We start from the raw sequence: 9607 nt of genomic DNA, 5'->3' as shown, positions 1-9607 counted from the left end.
TCAAAGATGGAAGGATTCTAGCAGTTCGGACTCCAAACCTCTGTTCACACCATTAGAAAACACTACTTTCCCACAAAAACGAATCAGACAACAGATAAGCTATACAGGTCATTGTATTAATGAATAATGTTTCAACATGCGTAACAAACAAAAAATGCCAAATTTGTGTCCTTTTGGTCTAACATCCATCCACAAACATAACAGATAACTAGTATGCGAGTCATAGATGTCTCTCAAGTTCTTGTGGGAACACTCAGGATGTGGGTAACAGTAGGATTAGGATTTCCATTATGTCACTACTTTGTCCAACTACTGAAATAATGAAAGCTAAACACAGCTCAGACAGTACAGGGAAGAACTCAGCATTTGAATTCTTCCTTTTACTGATCATCAAGCTACTCCTGCATTTTGTTTTTCTGTTTAAAAAAGGGGGGGGGAGGGAGGGAGGGGAATTTCTGTAAGGCTTAAGTCAGAGTCATCTTCCTTAAGTCAGACTGCTGTGGAAAAGAAGCCAAAAATGGGGTGAATTAAGGACAGGATGTCATCACTGAACTTTGAATTTCCTGGCTTCTCTTATCTTGTATCATCATCTGCAGTGTTATTTTAATGCAGGAGGAGGAGAAAAGGGATTTTTATTTTCTTTACAATTAAAAAAGTCTTTTGGGAAAGTTCTTATAACTCTCATTTCTCAGCGATGTGCCAGCCTGTAAGGTCAATATGTAATGACTTTTCTTATTAAAAAAGGCAAAATTTATTGCATAAACTGGAACTGGAAGAGCAGGCATAACATTACCTACAATAGTACAAATAGCTTCTCTGTACTAAACAGGCTTAAACAGAGGTTGCACTCCTGCTGATGGAGACACCATCGAAGAATACAAAGACATTAAAAAAAAATATGTTTCACAAGAAGGCACCAAATTGTTTAACAATATAAGTTTATTATAATAATTGCAATACTTTGCACTTTGGAACAAAGCTACTTCCATTTTGCAGAATTATACAAACCATATTTAGTGGCCTATGTGGCCCTGTTCCCAATGGACAGGCACAAGTACATCACAAAAACCACAACCAGAATCCTTGCTAACAGTCTCAACAGAAAGGCGAAGGCATCTGGAGGCTGAACTGCCCTACTTACCCTAGAGATAGGCCCTTCAGGGTCCAGGTAGAAGTATATTGGCAAGGCGACTGTGTAGGAATTTCACACTGCTACTGTTGGACATGTTCTCTGAGTAAATAAAAGGACTTCAGTGTCCAGTACTTTTCACCACCATTTTAGTTTCATGAAAGAGTGTGAGCTTTGGTCTGTCCCCCGCCCAAAAACCCAGCAGTACAATACAAATGAAGGAACAGAAAATGCCATTAAGGATGAAGTCAGTCAATATAACTGATCTCTGCTACTGTACTATTTTGGAGGCAGAAATTGGAATTTCCAGGGTCCTATTCCTCAATGGTAGTGACCGGCACAATTGACTCTGTCCCTAAAGCAGCAAGGAGACATGGAGAATGAATGGGTACAATCATGACCAGAACAGCAGGCACCCTAAGCACTCTGATCCTTATGAGAATGAGTAAGACTACTTACCCCCATCCCCCATGATGCATGTGAAAACTATTCTTAGGCCTGGTCTACACTACGAGTTTAGGTCGACTTTAGCCGCGTTAAATCGAATTAAGCCTGGACACGTTCACACGACAAAGCCCTTTCTTTCGACTTAAAGGGCCCTTTAAACCGGTTTCTTTACTCCACCTCCGACGAGGGGATTAGCGATAAAATCGGCCTAAGGGGGTCGGAATTGGGGTAGTGTGGACGGAATTCGACGTTATTGGCCTCCGGGAGCTATCCCACAGTGCTTCATTGTGACCGCTCTGGACAGCACTCTCAACTCAGATGCACTGGCCAGGTAGACAGGAAAAGCCCCGCGAACGTTTGAATTTCATTTCCTGTTTGCTCAGCGTGGAGAGCACAGGTGACCACGCAGAGCTCATCAGCACAGGTAACCATGATGGAGTCCCAGGATCGCAAAAGAGCTCCAGCATGGACAGAACGGGAGGTACGGGATCTGCTCGCCATATGGGGAGACGAATCACTGCTGGCTGAACTCCGAAGCAGTAAACGAAATGGCAAAATATTAGAAAAGGTCTCCAAGGCCATGAAGGACAGAGGCCATAACAGGGACGCACAGCAGTGCCGCGTGAAAATTAAGGAGCTAAGGCAAGCCTACCACAAAGCCAGAGAAGCAAACGGAAGGTCCGGGGCAGAGCCACAAACATTCCGCTTCTACGTGGAGCTGCATGCCATTCTAGAGGGTGCAGCCACCACTACCCCAACCGTGTGCTATGACTCCCTCACTGGAGAAGCACACAGGGAAGCGGGTTCGGGGTACGAGGAAGATGAGGATGGAGAAAATGTAGATAGCTCACAGCCGCAAGGAAGCGGAGAAACCGGTTTCCCCAACAGCCAGGATATGTTTATCACCCTGGACCTGGAACCAGTAACCCCCGAACTCACCCAAGGCGTGCTCCCAGACCCTGAGGGCACACAGGGGACCTCTGGTGAGTGTACCTTTGTAAATATTACACATGGTTTAAAAGCAAGCGTGTTTAATGATTAATGATTAATTTGCCCTGGCAATCGCGGCCAGTACAGCTACTGGAAAAGTCTGTTAACGTGTATGGGGATGGAGCGGAAATCCTCCAGGGACATCTCCAGAAAACTCTCCTGGATGTACTCCCAAAGCCTTTGCAAAAGGTTTCTGGGGAGGGCTGCCTTATCCCGTCCGCCATGGTAGGACTCTTTACCACGCCAGGCCAGTAGCACGTAGTCTGGAATCATTGCATAACAAAGCATGGCAGCGTATGGTCCCGGTGTTTGCTGGCATGCAGACAACATCCATTCCTTATCGCTCTTTGTTATCCTCAGGAGAGTGATATCATTCACGGTCACCTGGTTGAAATGGGGCAATTTTATTAAGGGGACATTCAGAGGTGCCCGTTCCTGCTCTGCTGAACAGAAATATTCCCCGCTGTTAGCCACGCGGTGGGGGGGAGGGGTGAAGTGATCATCCCAGAGAATTGGGTGTGTGGGGGAGGGGAGTTAGTTGGGTTTGTGCTGCATGTTAACCCTGAAACCGCAGCCCCTCCTTTTACATTGCAAACCCATTTTAAATGGCCAACCCAACGGGTGCTTAGTATGGGAAATGAGAGCACTACTGTTTGAAACCATTCCCACATGTTAAGAAGGTTAAAAAAGGCAAGACTGTGTCTTACCATGGCTGCCTGCAAGCTGAAATCTGTGGCCTGGCACTGCGTGAGTGATCTCTCACACCAAACCGGCAGGCCCTCAATATAAGAGGAAAAATGCGACCTTGTAACGAAAGCACATGTGCTGTGTAATGTGAACAGCAAAATTTAACGTGAAAGAGTGTACCCATTGTTCTCTAAAATGTGTCTTTTTTAACCACCTCTCCCTTCTCCTCCACCAGCTGCAAATGTTTCTCCTTCACAGAGGCTAGTGAAGATTAGAAAGAGAAAACGTAGGACGCGTGATGACATGTTCACAGAGCTACAGATGTCCTCCCACGCTGACAGAGCACAGCAGAATGCGTGGAGGCAGTCAATGACTGATTACAGAAAAGCACAATATGAACGAGAGGAGAGGTGGCGTGCTGAAACGCGGGATGAAGAGAGCAAGTTGCGGGCTGAAGATGATAGGTGCTTGCAGCTTGCAGACAGAAGGCAAGAGTCGATGCTCCGGCTGCTGGAGCATCAAACTGATATGCTCCAGCGTATGGTTGAGCTGCAGGAAAGGCAGCAGGAGCAGAGACCGCCGCTACAGCCCCTGTATAACCAACAGCCCTCCTCCCCAAGTTCCATAGCCTCCTCACCCAGACGCCCAAGAACACGGTGGGGGGGCCTCCGGCCACCCAGTCACTCCACCCCAGATGATTGCCCTAGCATCAGAAGGCTGGCCTTCAATAAGAGTTAAAGTTTTAAACTGCAGTGTGTCCTTTTCCTTCCCTCCTCCCCCACCCATCCCGGGCTACCTTTGCAATTATCCCCCTAGTTGTGTGATGAATTAATAAAGAATGCATGAATGTGAAGTAACAATGACTTTATTGCCTCTGCAAGCGGTGCTCGAAGGGGGAAGGGGAGGGTGGGGTGGTTGGCTTACAGGGAAGTAGAGTGAACCGGGGGGGGGGGCGCGGAGGGTTCATCAAGGAGAAACAAACAGAAGTTTCACACCGTAGCCTGGCCAGTCACAAAACTCGTTTTCAAAGCTTCTCTGATGCGTACCGCGCCATGCTGTGCTCCTCTAACCGCCCTGGTGTCTGGCTGCGCGTAATCAGCGGCCAGGCGATTTGCCTCAACCTCCCACCCCGCCATAAATGTCTCCCCCTTACTCTCACAGATATTGTGGAGCGCACAGCAAGCAGCAATAACAATGGGGATATTCTTTTCGCTAAGGTCTGAGCGAGTCAGTAAGCTGCGCCAGCGCGCTTTTAAACGTCCAAATGCACATTCCACCACCATTCGGCACTTGCTCAGCCTGTAGTTGAACAGGTCCTAACTCCTGTCCAGGCTGCCTGTGTACGGCTTCATGAGCCATGGCATTAAGGGGTAGGCTGGGTCCCCAAGGATCACGATAGGCATTTCAACATCCCCAACCGTTATTTTCTGGTCCGGGAAGAAAGTCCCTTCCTCCAGCTTTCGAAACAAAGCAGAGTGCCTGAAGACGCGAGCATCATGTACCTTTCCCGGCCATCCCACGTTGATGTTGGTGAAACATCCCTTGTGATCCACCAGGGCTTGCAGCAGCATTGAAAAGTACCCCTTGCGGTTTATGTACTCGGTGGCTTGGTGCTCCGGTGCCAAGATAGGGATATGGGTTCCGTCTATGGCCCCACCACAGTTTGGGAATCCCATTGCAGCAAAGCCATCCACTATGGCCTGCACATTTCCCAGAGTCACTACCCTTGATATCACCAGGTCTTTCATTGCCCTGGCAACTTGGATCACAGCAGCCCCCACAGTAGATTTGCCCACTCCAAATTGATTCCCGACTGACCGGTAGCTGTCTGGCGTTGCAAGTTTCCACAGGGCTATCGCCACTCGCTTCTCAACTGTGAGGGCTGCTCTCATCCTGGTATTCTGGCACTTCAGGGCAGGGGAAAGCAAGTCACAAAGTTCCATGAAAGTGCCCTTACGCATGCGAAAGTTTCGCAGCCATTGGGAATCGTCCCACACCTGCAGCACGATGCGGTCCCACCAGCTTGTTTCCCGGGCCCAGAATCGGCGTTCCACGGCATGAACCTGCCCCAGTAACACCATGATTTCCACATTGCTGGGGCCTGTGCCTTGTGAGAGGTCTATGTCCATGTCAATTTCCTCATCACTCTCATCGCCGCGCTGCAATCGCCTCCTCGCTGGTCCTGGTTTAGCTTTGGCATGTTCTGGCTCTGCATATACTCCAGGACAATGTGCGTGGTGTTCATAGTGCTCATAATTGCCGCGGTGATCTGAGCGGGCTCCATGATCCCAGTGCTAGCTATGGCGTCTGGTCTGAAAAAAGGCGCGAAACTAGTATCTGACGGACTAGGGGAAGGAGGGAGGGAGGGAGGGAGGGGCGAGTGACGACATGGCGTACAGGTACAGGGAATTAAAATCAACAAAGGTGGCTGTGCATCAGGGAGAAACACAAACAACTGTCACACAGAATGGCCCCCCCCAAAGACTGAACTCAAAAGCCTGGGTTTAGCAGGCCGTTGGTTTGACGGAGGGAGGGGGAAGCAAATGAATACAGAACAAATCTATTTTTTACATCTTAAGACGACGGTGCAGCATGACTGATAGCCCTCGGCATCTTCTGGGTGCTTGGCAGCAAATACTGGGCACTTGGCAGTGATAGCCACATTTTTCCTGTATGATGACGATGGCCTTCAGGCCTATTGCACGATCTGCTGCTCAGGGAAGACTCTGCTAATGTGCGACGATCCAACTTGTAATAGGTAACTACGACTGATAGCCATCATCGTCATTGTGAAGGCAGCAGAATATGACTGGGGGGATGGGGGACTGGGGGACATACGGAGTTCCAGCCACTGCTGTACGATGACGACGGGTACCAGTCCTAATACACCATCTACTGCCAAAAGGAAAAAGGCAAGGGGCTGGTGCAATGCAGCCCTACGGCTGCCAGCCCCACGGCTGCCAGCACCCAGATCGCCGATGAAGGCTACCAGTCATGCTGCACCATCTACCGCCAAAAGGCAGTTAGCTGCTACTGCTGTGTAGCAATGCAGTCCCACGTCTGCCGGCACCCAGATGACATATGGTGACGGTGAGCTGAGCTGAGCGGGCTCCATGCTTGCCGTGGTATGTTGTCTGCACAGGTAACCCAGGTAAAAAGGCGCGAATCTATTGTCTGCCGTTGCTCTGACGGAGGGGGAGGGGCCTGACGACATGTACCCAGAACCCCCCGCGACACTGTTTTGCATCATTCGGGCATTGGGATCTCAACCCAGAATTCCAATGGGCGGCAGAGACTGCGGGAACTGTGGGATAGCTACCCATAGTGCAATGCTCCGGAAGTCGACGCTAGCCTCGGTACTGTGGACGCGGTCCGCCGACTAGAGCACTTAGAGCATTTTATGTGGGGACACACACAATCGGCTGTATACAACCGATTTCTATAAAACCGGCTTCTATTAATTCGACCTAATTTCGTAGTGTAGACATACCCTTAGTTTAATCACAGGCAACTTCACAAACATTTCAGCAGTTGCATCCCCTTAGAGCAAGCTGCCCAAGAGCTTACCAAAGCTGGGACCCTTACCACATTATCTGGCTGCCCTAACAAACAAAATGTTCTGTTTGTAAACACGCTTTGACAGACACTCTAGGAAGCAGAAATATAATACAGTAATTATAACAGCAGACATTACAATGTCACAACATACAAGGGGGCTGCTAACTGGAGCATTCTGCTATGCCACTGATTGGTACAGACTCCAACAAACAGGCCAGGAACACAAACTTCTGTGCAGGTCTAGTTCTGAAGTCTGTTCACTTTTTACTTGGGTAAAACTCCCACTGATTTTAATAGATCAGGCCATTGTATTACTCTGAGAATAGCCTGCCCCAAGAATGTCAAGGAAGTCCACACCTCAGGATGCCCCTCTATCCATGGGGCTGCACTGCTACCAGAGTCACTGGCACTATACACTGCATATAATTTTATTATAAGAGGAAAGGCCTGGAGATGGGAAGATGGTAGATCAGCAAGGAAAGCCCTGCCTGACAACATTTGGACCACCTTACATAATCAAACACTTGTTTAAAGAGGTTAAAGCTCACACATACAAAACACCCTTTGTCAATGCAAAAAGCAGCTCTGGCCAGGAGCGCCACCAGCTTTTTTGCCACCCAAGGCGGCGGAAGGTCCCGCCCCCGAAATGCTGCCCCCAACGGAGGCGGCGGAAGGTCCCACCCCCAAATGCTGCCGACGACCGAGGCGACCGAAGATCCGGTCGCCGCCCCCCAAATGTTAGCACCTTAGGCGACCGCCTAGGTCGCCTAATGGGTTGCACCGGCCCTGGCTCTGGCCACCCCACCTACAACAAGAGAAAATATCTCCCGTTTTGGCTCCATAGAAAGGAATCTTATAGTGATGTCAGAACTTGCATCTATTCTTTTCTATGAAGGTTCTTATATTGCCCTCACCACCATAGAAGTGCCTTCCAGTAGTGCATTAAGCAATGTGTCCAACATCAGTCACATGTGATTTATTCCCTCTCTTATCCTCTCCCCAGGGAGTGTGTTATGTGTGCAGTGGAGTGTTTTGTTTAGGGAAAGGGTTTTATTTTTTAATGTAAATGATGTGAAGAAGCTCGCCTTGCACATGGGATGGAAGGTGGTCAAGTTTGTCATGGTCCTTAGCTCCTGTGGAAGTTCATTACGCAGTTTTGAACCAGCACCTGAGAAAGTTCCGTCTCCTGCACAGATGGCAGAAAATTCCATTGTGCCTGAAGAGAAGAGTGATCAATCAGAGTTTTCATCCCGGAGCTCTAGGACACCATTTAGATAGCTTGCATGCAGACCACAGAGCACCTTAGAAATCAGGCCTGAGACTCTGAACTTGACTCATATTTATGGGAAGCAAGTATAGAGAGATGAGGACGGGTTTGATGTGCTTGCGATAACCCACATTGATGAGATGTGTTGCAGCCTTCTATACTAGTTGGAGTTTAAGGGCTGATGGCTTCATGCCCTAATATGCTGCATATCTTGTAGTTCATACAGGGGAGGTAACACTGGCACATGTAACTGAAGGAAGGTTGTTGTCTGCCAGGATGAGAAGGAGTCTCCTAGCCAACCACACAGGAAGGACAGAAAGAGTTACTCATGAATGCAGCTATGCAAGAGTGAGGAATCCAGCAAAGGAGCCGGCAAACAGGGCTGCTAACAGGGGAGTTTGAGTGGGAGTTTACAGGGGGAGGCGGAAGGGGAGGCAGGAGGGCGCGGTGTCCCATGTATTGTGTTCCCCCAGGTGCGGAGGGCACAGGTGAGCAGGCGGGCTCAGACAACAGCAGCCATGAGCCAAGCAGCAGGAGACACAATGCAGATGATTGCATGTGGCAGCTGCGGTATGTACATGGTCCTAGCGGGGGTGACTGAACAGAGGTATGTCTGCATGAAGTGCCGTCTAATAGAGCTGCTAGAAGAAAAGATCCGAGGGTTGGAGATGCAGGTAGATACCCTGGTAGAGTTTAGAAGGGGGTTCGAGCAGCTGATGGAGCAAAGGCAGGCAGTGGCTGAAGGGGAATGCTCAGGGGTACAGGTGGAAGCAGGGGCAAAGGCCTGTGAGGGGGGAATGCCGGGGGGAGAACAAGGGCAGTGGAAGCATGTGACCGTGAGAAGCAGGCCAAGGAAAAGGAGGGCTAGTGAAGGAGAAAGAGAGCTCAGGAACAGGTTTGGGTGTTTGGACAACGAGGAAGGGGTGCAGCAGGTGGTAACTGAAGGTGGGAGGGTGAGGAAGAAGAGAAGAGCGGCCAGTCCCATAGAAAGAGGGGAGGAGTTGATGGAGACAGCACCAAATCTGGGCCCCGGGAGGATACAGGATAGCATAAGGGGGATTTATAAGGGAAAATAGGAATGGACGGGGGTTGCAACTAGAGGGAACAGTGGATAGATTAGTAGATCGCACTGTCACCAGGCAAAGGCAGGTTTACGTGATTGGGGACTCCTTACTGAGGAGGTTAGACAGGCCTGTGACCAGGACGGACCCAGAGAACAGAAGGGTGTGCTGTCTACCGGGCGCTAAGATTCGGGATGTGGACCTGCGGTTGAAAAGGATCCTAAAAGGAGCAGGTAAGAACCCCTTGATCATCCTTCACGTAGGAACGAATGACACGGCTAGGTTCTCGCTGGAGAGAATCAAGGGATATTATGCCAGGCTGGGGAAGACGCTTAAGGAAATCGAGGCTCAGATCATCTTCAGTGGGATTCTGCCTGTTCCTAGAGAAGGGCAGCAAAGGGGTGACAGGATTGTGATGATAAATAGTTGGCTAAGGGAGTGGTGCTATAAAGAGGGCTTTGGGATGTA

The sequence above is a fragment of the Emys orbicularis genome, chromosome 4 (assembly GCF_028017835.1).
Source record: "Emys orbicularis isolate rEmyOrb1 chromosome 4, rEmyOrb1.hap1, whole genome shotgun sequence".
Lineage (NCBI taxonomy): Eukaryota > Metazoa > Chordata > Testudines > Emydidae > Emys > Emys orbicularis.
This window is presented reverse-complemented; position numbering follows the sequence as displayed.